The following is a 16,657-nucleotide window of genomic DNA, read 5'->3' on the forward strand; positions in this document are numbered from 1 at the left end:
AGGGAGAAGACTGAGGACAGTGGCGTGGGAGCAATCTGTGCGCATGGGGCTGGAGGAAACCCCAGGCATGCATACCCCGCAACCGCCCCAATTTCGTTGGGATGGTCCCGATTTGGGAGGCTTGATCCCCCCTCCCGCGACACCGTGCCAGTGTCCCGGGTTGAGAAGTTAGGGACTCAGGATGGAGAGCGGCAGAACAATCAATACAGAGAACAGAGTAGTCACCGCTGGACTACCTATACAGAAGTGAGCAATGACGTCACTTACAAAGCCCCGGGTGATTGCTCTGCTCTCCTCTTTCCTTGCAAACCTGCGGTGTCTCCTTTCCCACACACAGGGGCGTAGCAATAGGGGGTGCAGAGGTAGCGACCGCATCGGGGCCCTTGGGCCAGAGGGGCCCTGAAAGGCCCTTCCTCAACTACAGTATTAGCTCTCTATTGGTCCTGTGCTCATAATAATCACTTCTATAGATACGTTGAACAGTGGTGATCATTAACAAGCTATTTCCCATCCCTTTCTTGCACCTCTGACACTGTAGTTGCCATTGGCAGATTTTGGTGTGACGCGTCAATTGTTATGTATAGTGTGCTTGGGGGGCCCATGTAAAACTTGCATCGGGGCCCACAGCTCCTTAGCTACGCCACTGCCCACACATCTCCTATCTGCTTCTATACACTTCTTATGACGTGTGGGGTCCTCTGCCTGGGTGTCATGCTCCAGCAGCTGTGCCCTCTGACCTTCCTTCCCCCTCTCCTATAAACACTCTGCACAATCCCCAGAAGAGGGGATGGACACTGGCTACAGGGACCATGCTTTGAGGTAAGGCACGGGCAAGAACCTGGGCACACAGATCTGCACGGCAAGAAATGCTGAAGTAAGTAAAAGCTATACTTTCCTACAGTATGTGCATTTTAAAAATCTTAAACTCCATTCCAGTAAGCAGAATGTTCCAAACCCACAGATCAATCCTCCCCAGATCGCCAGCGTCCATCTAAAGCCTGCTATACACTGGCAGACTTACTCCCAATGTACCTACAAGATTGATTCCTCTCTGATCGACATCTGATCACAGAGAGATCTATCACTGCCACACACTACGCATCATTTTTTATGGATTTTAGAATGAAATCTATTAATCAATAGTACTGCTGCTTCTCCAGGTGTCCCCCTTGTTAATGCTGCTTACCCCCGTGCCCCTGCAGAGTATTAGCACAGTGCAGTGCTCCGACACTCACCTGTCCAGCCGGGACTCCTTCCTGCATGCTTCCGTGATCTCTCGGTGCCCGTACTGTGTGACCCGGAGGTGTTACGCAACTTTAAACATGCTGCTGGGTCACAGAGTACGGGCAACGGGAGATGACGGAAGCACACAGGGAGGAACACAGCCAGAGAGGTGTGTGTCAGATTGTTCCACTGTGCTAATACTCTGCAAGCACTGGGGAGAGCAGTATTAGCAGGGGGACACCTGCAGGGCCCTTTACTAGGTCTAGGCCCCTCAGTGTCCCTGTCTTTTCAACCTAAAAAAACAAACCCATCTTGTCCAATCCGTAATGACCAGTTATTTAGGCCAGAATCAAAATTAAGATTGGGCGGCATTTTAGGGCATTGATCTTCGGCAGATCCGATGACAGTGATTGAATCTGCTGAGGTAAATTCTATAGTGTGTATGGACCTTACGAGGTGCTAGGCTGTAAATGTAGCTATTTAAGAGCAGACCGTTTTTTTCGCCGATCTTGTGACAGGCCTCTACAAAGTTTTAAAATAAGTTTTTAAGGTAAACCTCTAAAGCTACCTCTGTTTATAATCAAAGGTGGGTCACTATACACCAGGGAACTGCACAGGGGAGGTAGGTGGGCACGCAAAGCATGTAAATTTGGGGCGTGGCTAAAGTCGTGGCAGGGGCGGGTTTAAGTGTCCCTCTTTCCTGGCTACAAATGTTGGCAGGTATTGGTATGTATAAAACTTTTATATATGCTCAGCTCTGGTTTCCTTTATATCTCATCATGCTGGCTGTTGTCTTTAGATCCCTCCCATTCCCATCCTTTTTAATATTCGATTGGCCCTTCAGTCAAGTACACACTACAGGGAGTGGCCGTGGCTGTCTACAAGCACATTTGAACACGTCCAGTGAAAAATGGCGCCGGCTAAATAATGGATGCCAGAAACACCAAATGTGTAGGGAAATGTTAAGAAGAACAGTGGGAACAAGAAGAAAACATTTTTTTTTTCAAAAAGACCTTATAGTTTTTGAGAAAATCGATTTTAAATCTTCAAAGAGAAAAATTATCTATTTAAATTGCAATGACATTTCTGCGGAAACAATTCCTGACGACTTTAGCAGTTAATAGCAAAGTCCCCTTAAATCCTAGCAACAACAAATTTGCAGGATATGTTAACCACTTAAGCCCAACTGGACGAGATTTCTCGTCCAGTTGGGCTGCGCGCACTCCCGCGGGTCATGCGTGCTCCCGCGGGCCCCCCCGTGCGCGCCCCCCTGCTGGCCGCTAGCCCACCGATCAGTGAAAGGGATTGTAAATCCCTTTCGCTGATCGGACCCCCCCGGAGAAAAGCCGACAGCGTCTCTTCAGACGCTGCGGCTTTTCTGAGCTCTGGTCTCCTTTCTTCTGCCTGGGAGCGAGATCGATCGCTCCCAGGACTTTTTGATTCTGGCCATCTTGTGGCCAAATAGCAAATTACACCTAAAAAAAAAAGTTTTACAAATAAACATATAAATATATTAAAAAAAAGCCCTGTTTACCTCCCACACCAAAAAATACCCACATACAAGTTGAAATTAAAAAAAAAAAAATTACAATAATAAAAAAAAAAAAACATAAATAGTTACCTAAGGGTCTGAACTTTTTAAATATGCATGTCAAAGGAGTATATCAATATGATTTAATAAATTATGGGCTTCTAAACAGTGATGGACGCAAAGCGGAAAAAATGCACCTTTATTTCCAAATAAAATATTGTCGCCATACATTGTGATAGGGACATAATTTTAACGGTGAAATACCTGGGGCATATGGGCAAATACAATACGTGAGTTTTAATGAAAGTTGCTCGGATGTAAAAAAATTTCAACCCTTCGGGCTTAAGTGGTTAAAAAAGATACTGGTAAACAATATTTTAAAAAAAAATTGAATTTTTTTTTTTAATTTAAATTTGTGGGTTATGTTCTGAGTGTGGGAAATTTTTTGAAAAAAATGACGTGGGGTCCCCCCTCCCAAGCCTCTGTAACCCCTTGTCTCCCATGCAGGCTGAGATAGCCAGAATGCGGAGCCCCGGCCGACTGGGGCTTCGAACCCTGAGCTATACCAGCCTGCATGGTCCATGGTATGGGGGGGCTCCGGGGGGGGGGGGGAGGGGCGGCCAAGCCTTCCCCTCCCCCCCCCAGAGCCCTTGTCCAATTCATGGACAAGGGGCTCTTCCCCACCTCCGGTGCCCCAGGAGGAGGTGGGGGTGATGACTCCCTGGGGGGGTTTCATGGTGGCATCTGGGGGTCCCCTTTAAGAAGGGGACCCCCAGATGCCCACCCCCCTCCCAGGAGAAATGAGTATAGGGGTACAAAGTACCCCTTACCCATTTCCACAAAGGGTTAAATGAAATAAAAACGCAACCACGAGAAAAGTCCTTTAATGTTCTAAATTAACCACAAATACTTTCCTGTACCTTTAAGAAAAAAATCCAATGCCAATTAGGTCCCACGACAGTATCCTCCATCTTGCGACCTTCTGATACATCTTGATTGAAGATCTCCGCCGCCCTGACGCCACACACGCCGCCCCTGCCGAACTGCTCTCAGCTATACTTAGTATAGCTAAGAGCAAAAAGCATCTTTAACCACTTCCCGACCGCCGTATATACAATTGGCGGCCGGGAAGTGGACCCCGCAAGGACCGCCGTATTGACAAATGCTCCGCCTCCGCCTGGCGCCGCTCACCCGCCGCAACATCCCGCCAGCCATACGGAAGCGCCGGCGGGATGTTAACCCGACGATCGCCGCATACAAAGTGTATAATACACTTTGTAATGTTTACAAAGTGTATTATACAGGCTGCCTCCTGCCCTGGTGGTCCCAGTGTCCGAGGGACCACCAGGGCAGGCTGCAGCCACCCTAGTCTGCACCAAGCACACTGATTTCCCCTCCCCTGCCCCAGATCACCCACAGCACCCATCAGACCCCCCCCTGCCCACCCCCCAGACCCCTGTTTGCACCCAATCACCCCCCTAATCACCCATCAATCACTCCCTGTCACTATCTGTCAACGCTATTTTTTTTATCCCCCCCCTGCCCCCTGCTCCCTCCTGATCACCCCCCACCCCTCAGATTCTCCCCAGACCCCCCCCCCCCAGACCCCCCCACCCCATGTACTGTATGCATCTATCCCCCCTGATCACCTGTCAATCACCTGTCAATCACCTGTCAATCACCCATCAATCACCCCCTGTCACTGCCACCCATCAATCAGCCCCTAACCTGCCCCTTGCGGGCAATCTGATCACCCACCCACACCAATAGATCGCCCGCAGATCCGACATCAGATCACCACCCAAGCGCAGCGTTTACATCTATTCTCTCCTCTAAACACCCACTAATTACCCATCAATCACCCATCAATCACCCCCTATCACCACCTGTCACTGTTACCCATCAGATCAGACCCTAATCTGCCCCTTGCGGGCACCCAATCACCCGCCTACACGCTCAGATTGCCCTCAGACCCCCCCCTTATCAATTCGCCAGGGCATTATTTACATCTGTCCTTCCCTGTAATAACCCACTGATCACCTGTCAATCACCCATCAATCACCCCCTGTCACTGCCACCCATCAATCACCCCCTGTCACTGCCACCCATCAATCAGCCCCTAACCTGCCCCTTGCGGGCAATCTGATCACCCACCCACACCAATAGATCGCCCGCAGATCCGACATCAGATCACCTCCCAAGTGCAGTGTTTACATCTCTTCTCTCCTCTAAACACCCACTAATTACCCATCAATCACCCATCAATCATCCCCTATCACCACCTGTCACTGTTACCCATCAGATCAGACCCTAATCTGCCCCTTGCGGGCACCCAATCACCCGCCTACACGCTCAGATTGCCCTCAGACCCCCCCCCCCCTTATCAATTCGCCAGTGCAATATTTACATCTGTTCTCCCCTGTAATAACCCACTGATTACCTGTCAATCACCTGTCAATCACCTATCAATCACCCATCAATCACCCCCTGTCACTGCCACCCATCAATCACCCCCTGTCACTGCCACCCATCAATCACCCCCTGTCACTTCCACCCATCAATCACCCGCTGTCACTGCCACCCATCAATCAGCCCCTAACCTGCCCCTTGCGGGCAATATGATCACCCACCCACACCAATAGATCGCCCGCAGATCCGACGTCCGATCACCTTCCAAGTGCAGTGTTTACATCTGTTCTCTACCCTAAACACCCACTAATTACCCATCAATCACCCCCTGTCACTGCTACCTATCAGATTAGACCCCTATCTGCCCCTAGGGCACTCAATCACCCGCCCACACCCTCAGAATGCTCTCAGACCCCAGCCCTGATCACCTCGCCAGTGCATTGCTTGCATCTATTCCTCCCTCTAATCACACCTTGAGACACCCATCAATCACCTCCTGTCACCCCCTAACACACCTACCCATCAGATCAGGCCCTAATTTGCCCCGTGTGGGCTCCTGATCACTCGGCCAAACCCTCAGATCCCCCTCAGACCCCCTTCCGATCACCTCCCCAGTGCATTGATTGCATCTATTTTCCCCTCTAACCACCCCCTGAGACACCCATCAATCACCTCCTGTCACCCCCCTAGCACTCCTATCCATCAGATCAGGCCCAATACAACCTGTCATCTAAAAGGCCACCCTGCTTATGACCGGTTCCACAAAATTCGCCCCCTCATAGACCACCTGTCATCAAAATTTGCAGATGCTTATACCCCTGAACAGTCATTTTGAGACATTTGGTTTCCAGACTACTCACGGTTTTGGGCCCGTAAAATGCCAGGGCGGTATAGGAACCCCACAAGTGACCCCATTTTAGAAAAAAAGACACCCCAAGGTATTCTGTTAGGTGTATGACGAGTTCATAGAAGATTTTATTTTTTGTCAAAAGTTAGCGGAAATTGATTTTTATTGGGTTTTTTTCACAAAGTGTCATTTTTCACTAACTTGTGACAAAAAATAAAATCTTCTATGAACTCGCAATACACCTAACGGAATACCTTGGGGTGTCTTCTTTCTAAAATGGGGTCACTTGTGGGGTTCCTATACTGCCCTGGCATTTTAGGGGCCCTAAACCGTGAGGAGTAGTCTAGAAAACAAATGCCTCAAAATGACCTGTGAATAGGACGTTGGGCCCCTTAGCGCACCTAGGCTGCAAAAAAGTGTCACACATGTGGTACCGCCGTACTCAGGAAAAGTAGTATAATGTGTTTTGGGGTGTATTTTTACACATACCCATGCTGGGTGGGAGAAATTTCTATCTAAATGGACAATTGTGTGTAAAAAACATCAAACAATTGTCATTTACAGAGATATTTCTCCCACTTAGCATCGGTATGTGTAAAAATACACCCCAAAACACATTATACTACTTCTCCTGAGTACGGCGGTACCACATGTGTGGCACTTTTTTACACCCTAAGTACGCTAAGGGGCCCAAAGTCCAATGAGTACCTTTAGGATTTCACAGGTCATTTTGCAACATTTGGTTTCAAGACTACTCCTCACGGTTTAGGGCCCCTAAAATGCCAGGGCAGTATAGGAACCCCACAAATGACCCCATTTTAGAAAGAAGACACCCTAAGGTATTCCGTTAGGAGTATGGCGAGTTCATAGAAGATTTTATTTTTTGTCACAAGTTAGCGGAAATTGATTTTAATTGTGTTTTTTCACAAAGTGTCATTTTCCGCTAACTTTTAACAAAAAATAAAATCTTCTATGAACTCACCATACTCCTAACGGAATACCTTGGGGTGTCTTCTTTCTAAAATGGGGTCATTTGTGGGGTTCCTATACTGCCCTGGCATTTTAGGGGCCCTAAACCGTGAGGAGTAGTCTTGAAACGAAATTTCTCAAAATGACCTGTGAAATCCTAAAGGTACTCATTGGACTTTGGGCCCTTTAGCGCAGTTAGGGTGCAAAAAAGTGCCACACATGTGGTATCGCCGTACTCAGGAGAAGTAGTATAATGTGTTTTGGGGTGTATTTTTACACATACCCATGCTGAGTGGGAGAAAGATCTCTGTAAATGGACAATTGTGTGTAAAAAAAATTAACAAATTGTCATTTACAGAGATATTTCTCCCACCCAGCATGGGTATGTGTAAAAATACACCCCAAAACACATTATACTACTTCTCCTGAGTACGGCAATACCACATGTGTGGCACTTTTTTGCAGCCTAACTGCGCTAAGGGGTCCAAAGTCCAATGAGCACCTTTAGGCTTTACAGGGGTGCTTACAATTTAGCACCCCCCAAAATGTCAGGACAGTAAACACACCCCACAAATGACCCCATTTTGGAAAGTAGACCCTTCAAGGTATTCAGAGAGGGGCATGGTGAGTCCGTGGCAGATTTCATTTTTTTTGTCGCAAGTTAGAAGAAATGGAAACTTTTTTTTTTTTTTCTCACAAAGTGTCATTTTCCGCTTACTTGTGACAAAAAATAATATCTTCTATGAACTCACTATGCCTCTCAGTGAATACTTTGGGATGTCTTCTTTCCAAAATGGGGTCAATTGGGGGGTATTTATACTATCCTGGAATTCTAGCCCCTCATGAAACATGACAGGGGGTCAGAAAAGTCATAGATGCTTGAAAATGAGAAAATTCACTTTTTGCACCATAGTTTGTAAACGCTATAACTTTTACCCAAACCAATAAATATACACTGAATGGGTTTTTTTTAATCAAAAACATGTTTGTCCACATTTTTCGCGCTGCATGTATACAGAAATTTTACTTTATTTGAAAAATGTCAGCACAGAAAGTTAAAAAAATCATTTTTTTGCCAAAATTCATGTCTTTTTTGATGAATATAATAAAAAGTAAAAATCGCAGGAGCAATCAAATAGCACCAAAAGAAAGCTTTATTAGTGACAAGAAAAGGAGGTAAAATTCATTTAGGTGGTAGGTTGTATGAGCGAGCAATAAACCGTGAAAGCTGCAGTGGTCTGAATGGAAAAAAAGTGGCCGGTCCTTAAGGGGTAGAAATCCCTAGGTCCTCAAGTGGTTAAATTTTAGCTACAATGGTCCCCATTGGTTCCTTAACAGACCAATGGGGATCAGGAGGATCCCCATTGGTCGATAAGGAACCAATGGGGAGCCTTGGAGCCAAAGTTTAAAGATGCTTTTTGTTCTCAGCTATACTAAGTATAGCTGAGAGTGCGTCTATACAGACGCATTACCGCTAACTCCCGCTGCCCTCCCTGCCTCTCTCACAGCTGTCACCCTCACCCATGCTGGCACCCATGGGTGCATCGGTTTACAAGCCCTACTCCATAGAGCCAAATTAATCCATGCCATGCACTGATGAGGATCAAACAATCCGAAACAGTCTGTATGCATGTTGGATTATTATGGCTCTGTACAATTTAACAAGCTGACACATCATTGCATTCCAGCGGTTCTGAAGGTGTGTTTAGCTTCTAAGGGTACAATGGTTAATTTGCATATATTCAGCAGTGGTGCTCTGGGAGACATCTCGAGCTCACTCCAACCTGAGTTATCGCAAATTGTTTCTGTTTTAGGAAAGCAAATTTTTGTTTTTCTTAACATCTTAGTAAGGGGGCTTTTAGGACCATTGTAGTCCCTTACACACTCCAATGAGTTCTGGGTCACCATGAGCTCGCTGGTTAGTCTGTACCTCTCGGTTTACAAGCCCTACTCCATAGAGCCAAATTAATCCATGCCATGCACTGATGAGGATCAAACAATCCGAAACAGTCTGTATGCATGTTGGATTATTATGGCTCTGTACAATTTAACAAGCTGACACATCATTGCATTCCAGCGGTTCTGGAGGTGTGTTTAGCTTCTAAGGGTACAATGGTTAATTTGCATATATTCAGCAGTGGTGCTCTGGGAGACATCTCGAGCTCACTCCAACCTGAATTATCGCAAATTCTTTCTGTTTTAGGAAAGCAAATTTTTGTTTTTCTTAACATCTTAGTAAGGGGGCTTTTAGGACCATTGTAGTCCCTTACACACTCCAATGAGTTCAGGGTCACCATGAGCTTGCTGGTTAGTCTGTAGTATAGCTGAGAGCAGTGCGGCGGGGGCGGCGTGTGTGGCATTGGGGCGGCGGAGATCTTCAATCAAGATGTATCAGAAGGTTGCAAGATGGAGGATACTGTCGGGGGACCTAATTGGCATGGGATTTTTTTCTTAAAGGTACAGGTAAGTATTTGTGGTTAATTTGTGGTTAATAAAGCTATTGGTGCCCCAACAGGTAGGTGCATCCAGTACTGGTATCCAGTATAGTTGCCCCCAGGATAGGTTAGCCAGGTAGGTGCCTCCAGTATAGGTTGCCAGTATAGTTGCCCCCAGTATAGGCTAGCCAGGTAGGTGCCTCCAGTATATGTAGCCAGTATAGTTGCCCCAGTATAGGTGCACCCAGTATAGGTATAGGTGCTCCCAGTATAGATAGCTAGTATAGTTGTCCCCAGTATAGATATAGGTGCCTCCCAGTATAGATAGCTAGTATAGTTGCCCCCAGTATAGGTATAGGTGCCTCCCGGTATAGATAGTTAGTTTAGTTGCCCCCAGTATAGATAGCTAGTATAGTTGTCCCCAGTATAGGTATAGTTGCTCCCAGTATACAGTAGATAGCTAGTAGATAGCCTCCAGTATAGGTATAGGTGCCTCCCAGTATAGATAGCAAGTATTTCTGCCCCAAGTATAGGTATAGTTGCTCTCAGTATAGATAGCTAGTATAGATGCCTCACAGTATAGATAGCAATTATATTTGCCTCCAGTATAGGTATAGCTGCTCCCAGTATAGATAGCTAGTATAGTTGCCCCAGTATAGGTGCCTCCAGTATAGATAGCTAGTATAGTTGCCTCACAGTATAGATAGCAAATATATTTGCCCCTAGTATAGGTACAGTTGCTGCCAGTATAGATAGCAGGTATAGGTGCCTCCCAGTATAGATACCATGTATATTTGCCCCCAGTATAGGTATAGTTGCTCCCAGTATAGATAGCTGGTTTAGGTGCCTCCCAGTATAGACAGCAAGTATATTTACCCCCAGTATAGGTATAGGTGCCTCCAGTGTGCAGCGGGGGAGAGCGGGCAGGAACAACTCACCTGCCTTCAGCCATCACGTGGCATCTATCTGTTCTTTCTTGGCATCGTCACATTAATAACAGCGCCCCCTGTGATAACATCACAGGGGGCGTGGTTACCAACGCCTGGGAGGAAGTAGATTGTAGCTGCGTGTGACCGAAGTAAGGTGCGTTTCTGCTCACTCTCCCCGCCAATGCGTTCGCTTTCCCCGCCGATGCGCTACTCTCCCCCTGCTGATGCCCCACCCCTAAAACTGGTAAAATGAGATTGTGCATGGTATGATTACCATGCACAATCAAACCGTGGTATATGTCATACCATGGCAACCGTAGTCTGCAGGCATCCTGCAGCTCACAGCACCGTGCTGCTGTCTTCACTTTCTTTCTCTGCTATAGTTGACTTTGGATGTAGCAGCAGCAGTGTGTGTACAGAGCTGTGGGTTACTTAACTTAGCTGGCAGCGGGGGACAGGAGGATACAATCGTGACTGCGAGGGCAAGGGACAGCTGCAGGGGGCTGTTTGAAGCACCAGGTGAGTAAAACTGTTTTTTTTTTTTTGTAGACTTAAGGATCTCTTTAAATGCATTCCAACCACCTCTTCACAAAACAGAACACACTGCGTAGGTGTTTAGCACACATCTTTGCAGGGTGTTTGTACTGCAATCATGCCGAAACTGTCACGCGAAGGAATCTCTAATTGTTTCAGGCAAGTTATTTGAAGCCTGTAGGTAGTTTTATATTTTGATTGTAAGGTATTTTTGTGTTGGTATTTTTCTCAGTTTTGTTAAACTACACAGGGTGTATTTTGCTCACTGCAAAGTCTGCTGAATAAACTGGCAATTTTTTTTTTTGGGGTTACAACATGTGGTCAATTTACTTGTAAGTAATAGTTGATAGAGTTTTAAGACATCAGTGCAACATATGTTCACCACATACTGTATATGTTTCACATGCTTGCTGCAGCACAAATCTCTCTCTACATGCTAACATACTGTATGAAGTAATATGTATTGACCTTATTCTGTCACAAGAGCAAATACAGCGTGCAAAGCCTATCTGGCATGCCATGCATCAGGACACATACAGTGTGACCCAGAAAGCAGCGCAATCAAAGAGATTCTCACGTGTCATAGGCTCAAACTGGACAGTGGAAATGTCACAGTGCAGTATATCCAGTCTATGCCCAGGAGGTTCATAGCTTTTTAACCTTAAAGTATAATTCCGCCTTCTGAGAAATTATTGATGGGTTTCCCTTCCACATGAGTGAGAAGTGACACCCATACTGCATCACTTCAGGAGCCCTATGGGTAGGTTCACGCTTCAAAATCATGCATATATTTCCACACGCAGGTTTTCATACAGACATGCATTCGTTATGTGAAAATACGTGTGTGAATGTCCACAGCAGCACACTAGAAAATAAAGGAAGAATGTGTGCGATGTCTGAAAAATCACCACCAGCTATCATAATTTCAATTGCACCTGCAATGTAAATACAATTTTGCCTGCAATGAGAACCAAAGAGATCCACCCATTGATTTACATTGGGTATGCCTAGCTGTGCGGCATTTTATGCTTTCCGATGCATTGTAGGGCACACAAACTTACCCCAGCATGAACCCTGCCTTAGGCATTTATATAATGCATAGGATATAGACAGAAATATGTTGTTTGCACTCAGGGGCGTAACTACAAAGCATGGGCCCCACAGCAACATTTTGATGGGTCCCCCACTGTTCATACCCTTTCCCTTGCCTCTCCTGGTGACCTCATAGCCTGAGAAAGGGGGCATCTTGCAAGGGTCATAAAACAAGTGTGAGCATCATTATCTTCACACCCAGAACAAGTGTAGCCACAAAAACACCTGCTCCAAAGGATGGGTCCCTATCGGAGAGAGTGAAGTAGTAGTTGGGGCCCCCTTACAGCTCTGGGCCCCCCTGCAGTCACAAAGGTTGCTCCCTTGTATTCTGTGATACACCATAATGGCAATATACAGTAGATCTGAAACATCATGTAGACAAAAAGAATCTATACATTGCATGCATTAACCATTTCACCACTGAGGGGTTTTACCCCTTGAACACCAGAGCAATTTTCACCTTTCAGCGCTCCTTCCATTCATTCGTCTATAACTTTATCATTACTTATCGCAATAAAATGAACTATATCTTGTTTTTTTTGCCACCAATTAGGCTTTCTTTATGTGGGACATTATGCCAAGAATTATTTTATTCTAAATGTGTTTTAATGGGAAAATAGGAAAAAATTTGGGAAAAAAATCATTATTTTTCAGTTTTCGGCCATTGCAGTTTTTAAATAATGCATGCTACTGTAATTAAAATCCATGAAATGTATTTGTCCATTTGTCCCGGTTATAAAACCATTTAAATTATGTCCCTATCACAATGTTTGGCGCCAATATTTTATTTGGAAATAAAGGTGCATGTTTTTCAGTTTTGCGTCCATCCCTAATTACAAGCCCATAGTTTATAAAGTAACAGTGTTATACCCTCTTGACATAAATATTTAAAAAGTTCAGTGCCTAAAGTAACTATTTATGTATTTTTTTTTATTGTAAATTGTTTTTATCTTTTTTATTACAAAAATAAATAAAATTGGGGAGTGTGGGAGGTAATGAGGAATTTTTAGTGTAAAACTATTGTATTTGTGTATGAAAAATGCTTTAGGGTTTAGTTTTACTATTTGGCCACAAGATGGCCACAGTAACTTTTTGTTTATGCGACCTGCAAGCATACAGGAAGTACGCTTGCAGGAAGTGTTAGGAGGCTGGGAAACTGTTTTTTTCTCACAATGATCGCTGCTTTTCATAGAAGCAGTTGATCATTGTGGGGGGCTTAGATCAACGAACGGGAATGGTTTTTCCCGTTCATTGATCTCCGGGCGAGCGGGCGGCGGTGTGCACGAGAGCGGGAGCGCGGGCATCGGCGGGAGGTACAGATTTCTCCGTCCCTGGGGGTGAAAGGATGGAAAAAGGGACTGAGATATCCGTACCGCTGGGGGTAAAGTGGTTAAAGGATACCCGAGGTGACATGTGACGTGACATGATGAGATAGACATTATTATTATTATTATGTATTTATATAGCACCGACATATTACGCAGCGCTGTACAATGTATATATATATATCTTGTCACTAACTGTCCCTCAAAGGAGCTCACAATCTAATCCCTACCATTGCCATATGTCTATATTATGTAGTGTAAGTACTATAGTCTAGGGCCAATTTTTTAGGGGGAGCCAATTAACTTATCCGTATGTTTTTGGAATGCGGGAGGAAACCGGAGTGCCCGGAGGAAACCCACGCAGACACGGAGAGAACATACAAACTCATTGCAGATAGTGCCCTGGCTGGGATTCGAACCAGGGACCCAGCGCTGCAAGGCGAGAGAGCTAACCACTACGCCACCGTGCTGCCTATAGGCATGTAAAGTGCCTAGCACACAAATGACTATGCTGTGTTCCTTTTTTTCTTTCTCTACCTGAAAGAGTTAAATATGAGGTATGTAAGTGGCTGACTCAGTCCTGACTCAAACAGGAAGTGACTACATCGTGACCCTCACTGATAAGAAATTCCAACTATAAAACACTTTCCTAGCAGAAAATGGCTTCTGAGAGCAGGAAAGAGATAAAAAGGCTCAATAGTTCATAGATTTTAGCTCTGGCATACTTCAATGAATGTGTCACTGAGCAAAAACAATAAAACAGTTAAAACTTAAAAAGTAGATTTAAACATAAAATAAAACTGTGGAATATCTTAAAAAGTAATTTTTAGGAAAAGGAAGATAGATACAATCGTTTATTTCATTAGTTTATTTTTGCCTCGGGTGTCCTTTAACTATTTCAGCCGCGCGGACGTGAGCATCACGTCCGCAGCAGCAGGTGCTAGAGCCGCAGGGACACGCTAGTCACGTCCCTGCAGTTTGGGGGGTTTGCACGCGATCGTGTGGTCAAATGCCCGCATCCGCGCTGCTGCTGCTAGCAGGGGGGAATTGGCTGCAGGGGACAATAGTCCCCTGTGCCAATCCGAGCATGTCCGCCGAGAATAAACACTGTTTTCATTCAAAAGCAGTGTTTTTATTCTGTAAATGAAGCCTCCTGAAATGTAAAAATCCTGCCGTGATTTCCGCCCGTTTCCGCCGCCCGATCGTTAAATTTATGGATGGAAACAATGTTTCCATTTATAATCTCCCCGCCGTCACTGAGATCGGAGGCTTCCGACGGAAGCCTACGTCACTTCCCTGGTTACAATGTAGAGATACATTGTATCCCAAGTAGCATACATTGTACGCTAATGTGATTTTTGCTCAGTAGGGACATCTTGTGGCCAAATAGTAAAACACACCTACTGACTTTAGGGAATAAAAACTAATGACTATTTATATCAAGAGGACATATAATTAATAAATAATGGGCTAAAAATTAGTGATGGATGTAAAACTGAAAAAATGCACCTTTATTTCCAAATAAAATATTGTCACCATACATTACACTAGGGGTATAATTTTAACGTTGCAATAACCGGGACAAATGGCCAAATAAAATGTGTGGATTTTAATTATGGTACCATTAATTATTTCAAAACTGTAATGGCTGAAAACTGAAAAATAATGAATTTTTTCAATTTTTTCTTATTATTCGCATTATAATGCATTTAGAATAAAATAATTCTTAGCATAATTTACCACCCAAAGAAAGCCTAATTGATAGCGGAAAAAACAAGATATAGATCATTTCGCTGTGATAAGTAGTGATAAAGTTATTGGGGAAAGCGCTGACAGGTGAAAATTCCTCTTGTCCATAAGGTGAAAAATCCCAGCGGGCTGAAATGATTAATTGTCAAGGTGCAATAGTAGCAATAGGGTAAGAGCAATTTCAAAAGGCTCAAGTTTATGCAAATTTTATCCAAACTATATGCAACTTGAAAATTAACAGATAAAATGCAACATCTGCTGCATCTGAATAGTCCATTTTCAGGCTGCAAATATTTTGCATAAAATTGACATCAACTTGAAATAATTCGCATTGCACTGATGATCCCTTACAGCAACCAACGTTTATTTGTGTTTCTATTCTTAGCTAGAATTCTGATTGCTTATTGTACGCTCCATGTATTTGCAATATTGCCCTGATAAGCAAAGTACTCCCATTGCAAACCGAGGCCATTCAATCGTAATTGAGCTGAGTGTCAATATCATAAGTGGAAAAGCAAATTTGGATCAGATTCTTTAAATATTGTCTGCTATAGGTGGAAAAAGATTGCAGCCCTCACCTGTGCTGTATAACAGGGAGGGGCGGTTGCTGTAAGGTTAGTAAGTAAGCAGTTGTGTGAATGCAGTCTATTGCAGACAACACAATAAAAACTTAAAAAAAACAACCTCAGGCTGTCCTAGATTTGCTGTGAATGCTTCATGCCATAACACATAGACACATACACATAGGGGCATTACTACAAATCACCCTTCCAATGGCACAGCCTCCACACCATGTGGGGCCCCAGAGTCAATAAGCTAATGCAGCTATCATATTGCCTTTCCTCCCCAATATCAAGAGTGTCCACCTTAACCCACTAGTGTGGACACCATCACCATCCAAGCCCCTCCCCCCCCCCCATACCATAGCGAGTGCGACCACCATGACACTCTTCTCCCAACCCCTAACAAGACAAGTGCAGAAACCATCCCCCTCCAAACTGGGAGGAAGGTGGGGCCCGGACTTCTTCTTCCTTTCCTCCAAGGACCCCTCATTAGCACAGACTTGGGTTCGCTCTCCTTTGCCTCTGTCTTGGTCTTCTGCATTTCACTGGACCAGGAATGGGAGGTTGAGGAGAGCTGGCATCTTCAGCGGAGAAGAACAGCTAGTAGTCCCAGCACTGAATATGATCTGATATGACAAGGTGTGGTAAGCAAATCCTAAACAGTTCATAGTGAACAAGTTCTAATTAATCCAGTCCAGGTTTGCTGGATCAATTATGATATCCATGCTGGAGATATTTGGAGATCTATGGAGATTCTGTAGTAAACTTAACTGACCAACAGAGAAGCTCACTTTAACTCATACCTTCAGAACTAAGCATTTAATTATGAAGTCATAGTAATACTGTAATACTAGGAAAAAGCTGCAGGAAATTCAGTAAAATTAAAGTGAACCTCCGGACTAAAAATCGACTCAGCAGCACTGAAAAGGCCTGGTGTTTCTTTAACAGTATCACAGCATCAGAACTTTGTTTCTCTTATCCAAGCCTCATTTTTAGCTGCACAGAAGAAAACTGCCCGGGCTTTTTACCCTGATGCTGTGCAAAGCATGA

General features: G+C 44.7%; 1 protein-coding gene across 1 annotated transcript in view; it reads right to left on the reverse strand.

The window, feature by feature from the left end:
* Window positions 1-16,657, reverse strand: part of AKAP6 (A-kinase anchoring protein 6) — a 357,905-nt gene that overhangs the window by 236,313 nt on the left and 104,935 nt on the right. The gene's annotated exons all lie outside the window — the stretch shown is intronic.

This window comes from Hyperolius riggenbachi, chromosome 9 (genome assembly GCF_040937935.1).
Source record: "Hyperolius riggenbachi isolate aHypRig1 chromosome 9, aHypRig1.pri, whole genome shotgun sequence".
NCBI classification, from domain to species: Eukaryota; Metazoa; Chordata; class Amphibia; order Anura; family Hyperoliidae; genus Hyperolius; species Hyperolius riggenbachi.